Raw genomic sequence first — 12,693 nt, forward strand, 5'->3', positions numbered from 1 at the left:
GGGCCTGTTTGGAATTGTGTTTAAGGAGCTTAAAAGTGTGTTTAATACTTAGAAAGTCCGTTTTAAGAAAAAAGTAGTTATTTGGTAAAAAAAATTAAAAACGTTTTTAAGGGTCTAAAAAGGCCCTAAACGTTTTTAAGTCAACGCTTTTTGACTTAAAAACACTATTTTTCAAACGCAATCCCAAACAGGTTCTTAGGTAATAATATTTTTTAGCCTATATTTAAAATGGGTTGAAATGAAAATCATTTTTTAATTGAAAAATATAGTGTTTTTTTTTTTTTTTTTTTTTTTTTTTTTTGTAGATAATTGAAAAATATAGTTAGATTATAGGGAAAATTACAGTTTACCCCCAAAGTTGAAAGTATTTTTCAATTCGAATACTAAAGTTTTAATTTTTGCAATCCACCCCACAAAGTTTCAATTTTTTTCAATTCGACCAATATTATCCCAAAATTTTCATATTGCCCATAATTTTTATTTTTATTAAGAAAAAAAATAAATTTGAGGGTGCATAAATGGTCAGACGGCATAGCCACCCTGATTTTTTATAAAAATTTAAAAAATAAAAATTAGGGGCAATATATGAAGCTTTTGATATAATTGGTCAAATTGCAAAAATTTAAAACTTTGAAAAGTGAATCACAAAAATTAAAACTTTAACATTTGAATTAAAAAACGTTATCAATTTTATGGGAGTTCCAGTAATTTTTCCTAGATTATAAAATCATTGATGTGGAACATAGGCATCGACATTTCACATCGAGGGTTCAATACTGTATCACTGAAGAGTGGCAAGTCATCTACTCTTCTTCTCGTCTCACTCTGCAGTTGGCTTAGCGAGAAAATTTCAGGTAATTTCTGTTTGTATGTTTCCCCTGTTATCTGGAAATCCTACAATTGCTTTTCAAGGTTGCGCCTTTATTTTTTTGAGGGTTCGATAATGGGTAGGAGAGACTATCCCTGTCATGGATTCTGAATACATATATCATATATATGCGACTGCCGACCAAACATGAAGCTTAAATCAATTCTCGTACTGCATTCTTGATCACTGTTGTTTATATCCAAATCTCACATACATCATGAATCCCAATTTCCAGAATGGGAAACTGATGCATTGGATGTTTGCTTCTATAGGGCTTAGATTGGAGTGTTGGTTTTAGTATCTAATGTGCATTGAATGATGTCATATGTTTAATACTATGTTATTTTTCATCTAGGACTCAATTTGCAGTCTCCAAGTTATGTTTTGTATATGAAAGCATGAATTTTTTCCGGTAATAATTGGTTGCTGCTTTTCCCTTTAGCCGGCCGTTGCTTTTACATCATCCTGTGAATGGCGAACGATGAAGAAACCAAGTGGCAGATCCTGGTCTAATAACTGCCCAGTTTACTACTGCTGGTGGTTATGTGGCTGGAGATGTTGTTCCCTTACTCATCTGAGTGTCTTCCTTGCCATATTTTTATTCATTTTAGTCAATGTTGTAAAATTGGAGAAACTGACTAAACTTGTTTCACTTGTAACTTGACCTCAAAAATGTTTCAAATGGTATGTATGCAATGATATAATATAGATTTCTATGACAATAAGAGGGTGCAGTTTATCAAATAGGTTTTAGCTTCATCATATGCAGTAGAATCTTCATTATTGAGTTTTGTTGGATTCTCTAATCTTTTTAGTTTTAATTTTAATTTTATTTTTGCATTTGAAAATGGTTTAGACCCAACTAACACACCTAGAGGGGGGTGAATAGGTATTCTAAGGCAAATTTTACCAATTGAAAATAGTTGATGCGAGTACACCAAGCAATATCAATCAACAAAAATTAACAATATAAGAGCAGGAAATAAATAGATAATGCACAGGGATTTTTGTTTACGAAGTGAACTTTTGAAGAACTCTTGGAAAGAAAAACCACTCTGGAGGCACACAGCACCAACAAATTCTACTATAGAAGAAAATTATTATAACGTGTTTAAAGTATTTACAAAAACCTTTGTTGACTCAAAGTACGGTTTGTAATTCCATGAGTGAGACACTCAATTTCCGTTACAAAGCGGCTTCAAAACACTAGCCTTCTTCTACAGCGACTTGCAACGAATGAACTCGTTTGCTTTCTTGAACTTCAACTGCTTTGATGAGCTCATAAGCGAAACACCGACACTTACATAAGGATTAGGGATTCATGGTGGTTTGGTAACGAGGAGAGAACTAGGAAAGTTTAAGCTCTAGGAAGGTTTGGGCTTTCTCTCTCTTCAGGATTTTCATGTTTTCTCTCAATAACCTCTCTCACTGAAAAAATGTGCAAAACAAGGTATTTATAGGTAGGGTAAACAATTTGGATTTTGGGTTCGAATTTATTGAACATGATAGCTGTTTGCTTTATTTAAGGTTTATGTTAACTAAAAAATTAATTCATTTATTGTTATGGTTACATTGACATAATTATGCTCAACTAAGTGTATATCATTCTTTTGGGGGTGGCGGGTGTGAAGGCACGTGAAAGAAACTTTTTTTTTTTTGGCTTGATATTCATTTTTAATGTGCATCTTATTATATTTTAACGTCTTTAAATTTTTAAGTTATGTCCACTTAGTTTGGTGCTAGCTCAAATGGATATCGAGTTTAATGCTTGCTAGGCCTATGTCTCTATAAATTTTTACTAGGCTGTGATGTTGCATGCTAGCAAATATGGTGTTTTGATTATCTTTGTTTTTAATTAGCTATGAGGAAGTGGAGTTCTTATCAAAATGCAGGGCACTGTCTTAGATGCCTGTATTTGTGCTTGCATTTAAGTGGCTGCATTCACAATGCTTTACCTCTAGATGATATGTGAAACTTGATGGAGCCAAGTAAGTCCAAGATATGTTCAAATGTGGTCATATTTTATTTGACTTGGATGTTCTCATTGTCGATATGCTTGGACCTACAGTGTAAGTCTGATGCAGTCATAAATTGGAAAGAACTTAGTATACTCAAGTAGAGTGATAATACATGCAGTTTGTTGGGGTTCTACTATTTCTTTTCTCTTATATATATTCCTTTGTTTCTTTTGGAAAGAGTACTAGCAGGTCACCCTCAAAGATTATGCACAATTAATGTCTTAGTCGCTAATTGTAATGTTAGTGAAGAGGTGCTCCTAATATTGAGCAATACGATTTTACATAGGAAGCATCTTCACCAATGTTATGGGTGTGTTTGGCAATGGACTTGTGTAGTGACTTTTTGATTGGATGTGATTGATGTCATATAAAGTAAATAGAAGTTTTGAAATGTTGTGAGTTGAATGTTTTTCAAAAAATTGGGGCTTATGCAAGTCCATTGCCAAACACACCCTATGTAGTTCCTTGACCATTTTGGTGGGATTTGTGCCACTAGCTGCTTTGGATCACCATCACAGCATTTATAACAGGGTTTATGCTAAAATGGTGCTCATCATTCAACGAAGACATTTCAAGATTAGACATTTAGATTAGGATTAATGGAAACTTGAATTTGTCTACGCTTGGAATTATAGATTTTTTTTAAAAAAAAAAAAAAATAAAACAAAAGTTTTAATGACAGAGTGCTTCTGTTTTAAGTCTATTTTCAATTCTAGTCAGCTAGCTTGAACTATTTCAGAGTTGGCTTCTGTTTAAGTTACAAATGCACATTGTGGGTTTTTGTTAAAGTAATGGTTAAGTGGCTAAATTTATCTTTTCCTATCAGCTTAATCTTTTAAGACAACTGGTGATTTAACATGGTATCAGAGCCAAAGGTCTTAGGATAGATCCTTGATTCTGTCAATTCACCCCATTTAAATTAAATATTCCACGTATTGGGCCTCACCTATTAAAAAGGGAGTTTGAACTCACATGTGAGGGAAAGTGTTAAAGTAATGGTTAAGTGATTAAATTTACTTCTTCCTATCAACTTAGCTTTTGAGACAACTGGTAATTTAACAATCTTGAACCCAAGACTACAATCTCCATCTTGTGTGCTCATGGGCCTAAATTTTGAATTCAGAAACTAAATGAGATGTCTGTGTTTTCATCTGGTTTATTCTCGTCTACTTTTTAACTGATCAAGTTCTCTTTGAATACCATACCTCTTACATCTTTGATGTTGGAATACTGTTCTTTAAAATTATATGCATTGTAGTCCAGATTACGCTGTCTTTTATGAATGAAATGGAGAGAGATTAAATAAATATGCTGTTCAGGGAAGATGAAAGAATTCGTGTTTGTTTGACCATATTAAAATCATAATCTTCTTTGGTGCCAATCTTCTTGAATGTATCTTTGGCTCCACAACGGCCGCCGCAGATGGGAAGCAACTAGATTTACCACCATCACGTGATGTAACTTCTCCTTTGGCTTAAAAAGCTTTTAACGTGATGTTGAAGAGGATATTGAAGTGGCACAAAGACGGCAATTGATGTGATTGGTGTTCTGGATTTTTGTGGATGTATTGGTCAGAGGTGCAAAAGGAAGTTATGCTGCTGGTCTTTGGGATCTTGAATTTGACATTTATTGAAATAGAGTCGGTTTTTTTTTTTTTTTTAGAGAATGATAATATTGTATATGGATAGTTATGATTCATGAAATGCATTAATATTCTCAGGTAATGTTGTATGTGATTATGAAATATTGAGAATAACCCTTGTATAAATTATCTAAACCACATATTCTTTATAATTGTAAAATAGAGTTCATAACTAGTATAAAAGTTGAATGTTTTTTCTAATAGGGCTATAACATATAAGTTATTATTTAGTGAATGACCTGTTGTAATCATTGAACGGGAAATTTCTAGTTAGTTTATGTTAGTGCATTTGAAGTACATTGAACTAAACCGTGGTAAGGATGGGAGTGGGATAGAGGTGTATTATGTAGCATTACATTACTTTAAATTACTGTTTATGAGTAAGGCTACATACTATACTCATTCCGCTCTAGTCTCACTGGGCTAATAAGCCATTGTTGGTTATTGTGGTGATAAGTAATAACAGCTTACTTGAAAAACGTATGGGTCGCCCAAATACTGTTTTATAAGTAATTCTACATTGGTATTGATACCAATGCAGAATAAGGAAGATATTTGGACCATACTGATGGTATGTATTTGCTGCAAGTTATTACTTTTTTTTTTTAAATTTTTTTTAATTTTATTAAATTGTTTGGACCGTTACGAGACCTCTTTATTAATTTATTTGTCTTCATTGTTTGTAGAATAATTCTACATCCCGCCTAATCTACCGATTGATGAGATTAGACGGGTAGCCTTCATGAACTTTGGTAAAAAGAGAAAAGTTTTCAAGCATCGGGTCAAAAGATCTCTTAAAATTAAGGAAGGTGATACCCGTGAAAGCATTATTTAGACGGTGCCAATCATCGAACAATTCGACGCTAAGGACATTGAATGCAGCATCAACACATGGTTGACGCCGAAAAATAAGGTAGCTCTTCTCTCTGTCACGTATTATATTGTATGTCCTAGAAGAACAAACTATATACTCACATATTAATACTATAAATTGTGTAGGATAGGGCAGAAAATAACAGGCAAATACGAAAGCTGCACACATTTCCACCCACCTCTGAGTTGAAGAGCTATGCCAGAGTTGCCAAAAAGCTTATGTTGTTTTCAAATACTTAATATATATATATATATATATATATATATATATATATTAAGTTATTAATATTTGTAATTAACTTTGTTTATGTTTGTTTTTGTAGGAGAGAAACACAGGGGTAGCACCAACCCGAGCCGTCGTTTTCAAGGTAACGCACACGAAAAAGGATGGCACCGCCGTCAATGTGAGACCCAGGAAAAAATTGTTTGTGCTCAACTTAAGGATTTAATTTGTGTTATTGTATTTACCATATTGAAATATGCTAAGTCTTAAACGAGACAATTAGTAGGTGTTTAACACATTTAATATTCTATAGGACATGATGAAGGAGCTGATGCCACAGGACACTACAACAACCTCGGTATCGACACATGGATCGATACGATGGTAAGAAGATGACGTGTGCGCGATGGGGAGGCCAGAATACTTCGGCTGTGTCTGAGGAACAGGACCTGGGCCTCTACCAGTCAGATCCAACTGTCGCTCCTCTTGGTCATCGGCACCACCCTCACTGGATCCTATACTACTACTGCAAATTGGTGTATTGATGGCGCAGGTGGGTGCACATCAAGAACGGATTCTGGCACAAGAACAATAGATGGCCGTACTACAACAACAGATGGCCGCACAACAACAACAGATGGCCGCACAACAGGATAAGATTTCAGTGATGTGGCGGATGCTTGAAGCTGTTAAGGCGAGTACAAGAACGAGCAACCCATTTTCTGTGCCAGACAGAGTCTCCCAGTCGTGTGAGGTCGGGATCATCGGTTTTATATTGGTTACGTCTCTATAACCACAAAGTATGCGTTTACATTTTCATGATAGGAAATGCTACTTGCACATTGTACGTATTTCTGAACTAAATTTGCGTAATACATTTGTAACGACATAGATGTAGGTGATCAGCCATTAAGGTCTCAAGAAGAAGCTGCAACTGATGTAGTAGGCGATCCCATGCGTCAGGCTTCACATAATTCTTGTGGATCACAACGTATGTATAGATCCTCCTCTCGTACTTTAACATAGTGACATGTTTTTTAAGCTCGATCTTATTCACATAAATCATTTTAAATTTATTTGGCTTAGTTAATAGCTTTACCCTTATTTAATTTAAGATATTACTTTTCTTTCTTATCATTTGCAGTTCATCGTTAAGTGACGTTGTTGAAGTCAGATTGGGGTTTGTAAGGCCGAATGGTTTTTTTGTAATGGTATGTTATTGCTAATGAAACAACGCGACAATTTCTTTCATTACTTCTCTATTTTAAGTTATGTATTTGTATGGACGTTAGAATTGTATCAAACATAATGATTGTGACAACGTATTTTATTCTATTAAATGTGTGGATGCATGATTACGACTTTGAAAGTGATTGAAGTTTGCATTATTAACTATGAGTGTTCATACGGTACAATTTTATGTAATTGTTTAGACTTGTGTTTGAACTTGAGTTGGACGTGAGTTTTGATATTGAGATTATGAGTTTTGGACTTGAGTTATATATTGTTATGAGTTGGGGAGTTTAATTTGGAACTTAAAGATTATATATTTGTATAGAGTTGAGATTGTATAGCAGGTGTTGTATGTATGAATGTTTTGAATTTTGTATATCAGGTTTTGCAACATAAAAAAAATTATAATAATATATAAATTTTTTTCCCCATTTACTATTTTAATGTCATTTTGAGGCTAAACAACACTAAGTTTAGTGTCGTTTAGCCTCAAAACGGCATTAAATGGAAAGTGTCGTTTTACTATTCAAACATCACTTTTCATTTAATGTCATGTGAACAGTAAACGACATTATTATTGATTCTTGACCCCATGTCACTAAAATTCACCCGTCACTAAAGGTGTGTTTTTGTAGTGAGAAATCAAATCAAAATGTGGTTCTTCACAAGTGAAGTTCCCATCATTCGAAAATATTAAATGTTTCTACAATTATATGCACGCATCTCTGAAACCTTAGCCACAAATTGTATGTAAACCCTTTCCCTTGGGTTTATTTATGACTTCCAAAATTCAATATCCATACATTTGGAAAATGTTTAACCTCTCATTATTCTTAAAAGAATATTTCCATACTATTTTCTAAACTAATTTGATCAACAAAGATGAAATTTCACAGCCCAATCCTAATTTGTATGAACTATATAGCAAGCCACAAATTCAGCTTCTTCCAAGTAGACTTCAGTGAATGACACGCGCGGCACTCTAAACACCTCTACCTTGTTTGCCCACTCTGTGGAAGGGAAAAAAAATGCAAAATTAGTTCATGTGGTTTACCTGATTTACAATTAGCTTTTTGTGATATCAAAATGAACTCAAAGGTCTTTGAAGTATGTAAAAAAAAAAAATTAGTCCCTACAACCAAATTTCATTCACTGACTAAACAGTTTATAATAGCGTGAAACGTTAAAGCCAATAAAATTGTAATATTTGTCCTATTTAAGTCAGTGTCATATTAACAGAATCTGTTAAATGAAAGAAATTTGATGTCATATTAACAGAATCTGTTAAATGAAAGAAATTTGATTATAGAGACTAAGAGCCTGTTTGAAATTACGTTTGAAAAATAGAGCTTTTAAGTCAAAACGAGCTTTTGGGCAAAAACTTCATTTTTAAGCTTTTGCCAAAAGTACGTTTTGACCATTTTTAGGTTTTTTGGACCCTTAAAAACGCTTTTAATTTTTTTACCAAACGAGTACTTTTTTATTCAAACGGGCTTTTTGAGTGTTAAAAGCACTTTTAGGACCCTTAAACGCATCCCAAACAGGTTTAAATTGTTTTTTGGCATACCTCATGGACTTTTGAATTCATTTTGATACTCCAAGAAACTAATTGTAAATAAGGTAAACTGTAAGGGCTAATTTTACATTTTTTTTCCTCTGTGGAAAGAGAAAATAATTTGTAATTTGAAGCTGGGAAATTGCCTTCAGGTGATCTGAAATTGCCCTTTTTTATTTTTTTATTTTTTCTAATTGACGTAGGGAAATTACTTTCAGGTGAGTAGTGAAATTGCCTCCTTTTTTTCCTTGATCTGAAATTTCCATGAGGTGAGCAATGCTATTCAGGAAGGCAAGGGGCAGGAAGCACGTAGATGAAAGGAAGTTTCTCTTCTTTCTAGATGATCCTGCCTTATACTTCAAACCGTGTGGACCTGTTGACTTGACGATCAAGCAATCTTATTGCTGAAGCTAATAACAGAAGGATGGTCATGTAAATTCAGGTCTGAAATGTTGAAAGAGGATTGCATAGAAGTTTAATCATTAAGGATTATCACAACACCCTATAAATATCACAACACCCTACACCACCTCTCTCCATCACCACAACTTCCCTACAACACAAAGAAAGAGAGGTTTTTTCTCATTCTACCTTCTTTTCCCCTGTTTCTAATTCTCCTCTGCTTCATTGCTTCTAACACCATTGTTAATATAGAAGATGAAGCTCCTAGCCTGTCTTTGCAAGGGAGGCCACAAAAAGAAACAAACCACTTCTTCAGTTCAACAAGCTTATCCCGATGCGAAAAGAGGTCGAAGTAACAAGAGCAATAGAGCCAAAGATGGTGAGATGGTTGTCTTTGCAGGAGCTGCTGTAGCTGTTGCAGCCAGTACAGGTGGTGGCTGCGGTGGCGGTGGAGGTTGCGGTGGCGGTTGTGGTGGTTGAGCTTAGTGAAACCTTATGCAATTATCTTTCACTTAAGCCAAATTAAATGTTAGCCTTAGCCTTATGGGAGTCAAAATATAGAGCTTCTTATTATGGTCGAGTCATAAACCTAAATTAAGTTACAAGTCTATACATATGAATACATTATACATGTACATCTAATGTGCATGATTTCACGTTGTGGGTTCCTTGCACCAAAACCGAATAAAGACTAGTTGCATTTTATATAGGATTTATACTTTTGGATTTAATGCTGCCTACTGAAAACCTATGGCAGTGCTTGTATTTATAATTGTAATTGAGTTTATAAGATATAGTAGTCTGCTTTTTGGAGCTCCGTGAGATCAAATTCTTGCCAAGAAAGACAGCATCAAGAGGTTGATTCGATTTTCTGACATCTAGGCAACACGCCCAATCAAAATCTGAAAAAGGCAATAAGTTGGCAGGTTGCAGCCCACTTACGCCTTGCCAAGAGCCGCCCGCTGCTCCCTAGGCCATTGATCCATTACTAGTTTACAGTTTTTGGGTACTAATCATTTTCACGGTCCAACGGTTTCAAGTTAGATTAGCCTCTTCAACTGGCCCTTTCTTTCAACTCAGCTCAGCCGACTAGGTGAGACGATTTATTACTAATTTGTATACGATATTCAGGTCAAACAGACTTTTCATTGGTCCAAAGGTTTTGGGCCATATTAGCTCATTCAACTAGCCATTTTTTCTCTGAAAATATAAACTAGACTCCAAGAATACACTGAGAGGGGGGTGAATAGGTGTTTATCACAAAATAAGTGAAATAAAAAATAAGAAGCAAGCAAGAATCAATCACCTAAATATGTAAAACAATAAATCACAGAGGCACATATATTTTGGTGACAAAGAGGAAACGTTTTAGAAAACTCTCTAAAAGTAAACCCTCTTCAGGGTAACCAAACCTTGGAAATCAATAAAAGAAAATCCATATCACAGACGCAAGGACAATTACAACCTTTTACAACTCCTGGGCTCTATAAAATCAACAAGCTTCCCGCCTGTCTCCTAACTCAACAATATTCTTGAAGTAATTCTCCTTTATTGGATCCTCCGGTAGACTTCTTATCTTAGATGAACGAATTGACATCTCAAACACATCAACACTCTAAGACAAAATATTTTGAAGTTCTAAATACTGATAATCCTCTCTTAGCACGATATAAAATTTTTCCTCTTAGTTGCTTAGAAAAATCGTGCTCTATAGAGTCCTATATATAAGCAACTGAGAATTAGGTTTTGAAGTTCTAAATACTGATAATCCTCTCTTAGCACGATATAAAATTTTTCCTCTTAGTTGCTTAGAAAAATCGTGCTCTATAGAGTCCTATATATAAGCAACTGAGAATTAGGTTTTCTTGCTGAAGTAGAAAACCTTATTATGACAAATCTGCAGTAGCGTTCCACATTTGAACGGTAGATGGTCTCATACGAATGGAACTAGGGTTTTCTAGAAATCCAAGTTGAAGTTGGAAAACCCTAATGCAGTAACAAACAACTATTCTACGGTTTCCTTAGATTTAGTTGCTTATCACTCATATCCTCTCTATAAATAGAGGTCTCTATAATACTTAAATCATAATACTATAAATAGTCATTTCATGCTTCTGCTCTCTCTCTTCACCTATCCTGGTACTATTATCGCATAAGTTCGCTTAATTACGGAGTTCTGATGGGATCATGATCATCACGGCTTTAAAATGAGTTGTTATTATGAATGATGTAAGTATAAGCACATCTCCATCTCCATACCCAGGCGAGAGAAATAAGAGAAGTTTCTTTTTGGGAAAAATATAAAAAAGCTCTCAAACTAACATCTATTTTTTAAAGAGGCTCATAATCAAAAGGTGCTGAAGTAACCCATCAAATTACCAAAGTGTGTCAAAAATGCCACACTTTTTATTAATATTCCTATAATGCCCTTATTGTTTTAAAAACTAAAATAAAAAATTAATAAAATAAACAACTATTTTTTTTAAAAAAAAAAAGAAAAAGAAAAAAGGAAAGCGGTGGCCCTTTTTCTTTTTCTTTTTTCTTTTTTTTTTTTTATAAAATTTTTTTTTGTTTGTTTTTTTTTTAGTTTAATATATTTATATTTTTTATTAAGAATGGCACGTGTCATGATTTTTATTGGTGTTGACGTGAAATTTAACAGAACTCGACTCTAGGGCCTAATTTTTTTTTTTTTGGCATATCCCATGAATCTCTTATTTCACTTTCATACGACATGGAACGATTTGTAATTTAGGCCAACCAAAGGGTTTGATTTTGTATTTATCCATATTTTTTACACTGTAGGAGTGATTTGTAATTTTGGCTAACTAGAATAGCTATTTTTTTTATTTATTTTTTATTTGCCAATTGTGTTTTTTTTTTTTGAACCTTTTTTTTTTTTTTTTTTTTTTTTTTTTATAAAAAGGAACATGGGTATTATAGGAATATAAAAAAATGTGGCCTTTTTTATACACTTTGATAATTTGATGGGCTACTTTAGTACCTTTTGAACATTATGGAGCTCTATTGCAAATGACCGTTAGTTTGTGGTGCTTTTTTATATTTTTTCCTTTCCTTCATTTGTTTTTTAGAAAATAATATCCACCTAGGACTAAAAGAGCACCAGGAGAACTCCAGAAGAGCACATAGCATTCTCTATTTTAATTAGAAATGCTAAGTGTTCTCCTATTGTTTTCCTAATCCTGGGTGGATAATATTCTTAAAAAAAAAAAAAAAAGAAGATGACCCTTATTTTCTCACAAGGTTTTTAGAAAATAATATTCTCCTAGGACCAGGAGAACATCTAGCATTCTACAATTTTAATTGAGGATGGCACGTCCTTTTAACCTCTTTTTTTGATGGGGTACTTTCATGCCAAAATATTTTCTATACGGATTAGAATCTTCAAAAAGAGAAAAATGTAAATTTAGTCCATACGGTTAAACCGAGTGCAAAAAGTTTCAAGTGGTATAAAAATGTTTTGAGAGCTTTAGGTGGTATGAAAATTAAAAAATATGTCACTGCTCCCAACTTCTATCTAACTTTTGTTTTTGTTTTTGTTTTTTGTTTTTTGTTTTTTTTGTTTTTTTTTTTTTGTTTTTGTTTTTTTTTTTTTTTTTATGAAAACTCTTAAATGCTATGTCAACACTAATCAGATTATGAGTAGTGACGGAGGGTGGGGGACCGGGGTAGGCCATGCCCCCCCCCCCCACCCCAAAAAAAATACGATTTTTTTTTTTTTTTAAAATAAAGTTTTAATTTTAGTCATTTGGCACTAAAAAAAAGAAAATTGACCCTATTTTTAAATTTTTTGGTCCTATTCTTAAGTTTTTTTGGGCCATGCCCATTAAGTCTTTTTTTTTTTTTTTTTTTTGGGTC

The 12,693-nt window shown here is 33.7% G+C and overlaps 1 long non-coding RNA gene across 5 annotated transcripts; it reads left to right on the forward strand.

Moving 5' to 3' along the window:
• The first annotated feature begins 751 nt into the window (after nt 1-751).
• Nucleotides 752-7,012, forward strand: LOC132176657 (uncharacterized). 5 transcript variants are annotated; one of them, XR_015911794.1, is made up of 6 exons: nt 752-854; nt 1,311-2,856; nt 5,215-5,441; nt 5,528-5,622; nt 5,725-6,615; nt 6,769-7,012. It is a non-coding gene; the product is annotated as an uncharacterized LOC132176657 (long non-coding RNA). The 5 variants fall into 5 exon arrangements; XR_015911795.1 differs by lacking the exon at nt 1,311-2,856 and having other exon boundaries at nt 5,725-6,424; nt 6,517-6,615; XR_015911797.1 differs by lacking the exon at nt 1,311-2,856 and having other exon boundaries at nt 5,725-6,619.
• Nucleotides 7,013-12,693: the final 5,681 nt, after the last annotated feature.

The sequence above is a fragment of the Corylus avellana genome, chromosome 3 (assembly GCF_965113065.1).
Source record: "Corylus avellana chromosome 3, dhCorAvel1.hap1.2, whole genome shotgun sequence".
NCBI lineage: Eukaryota > Viridiplantae > Streptophyta > Magnoliopsida > Fagales > Betulaceae > Corylus > Corylus avellana.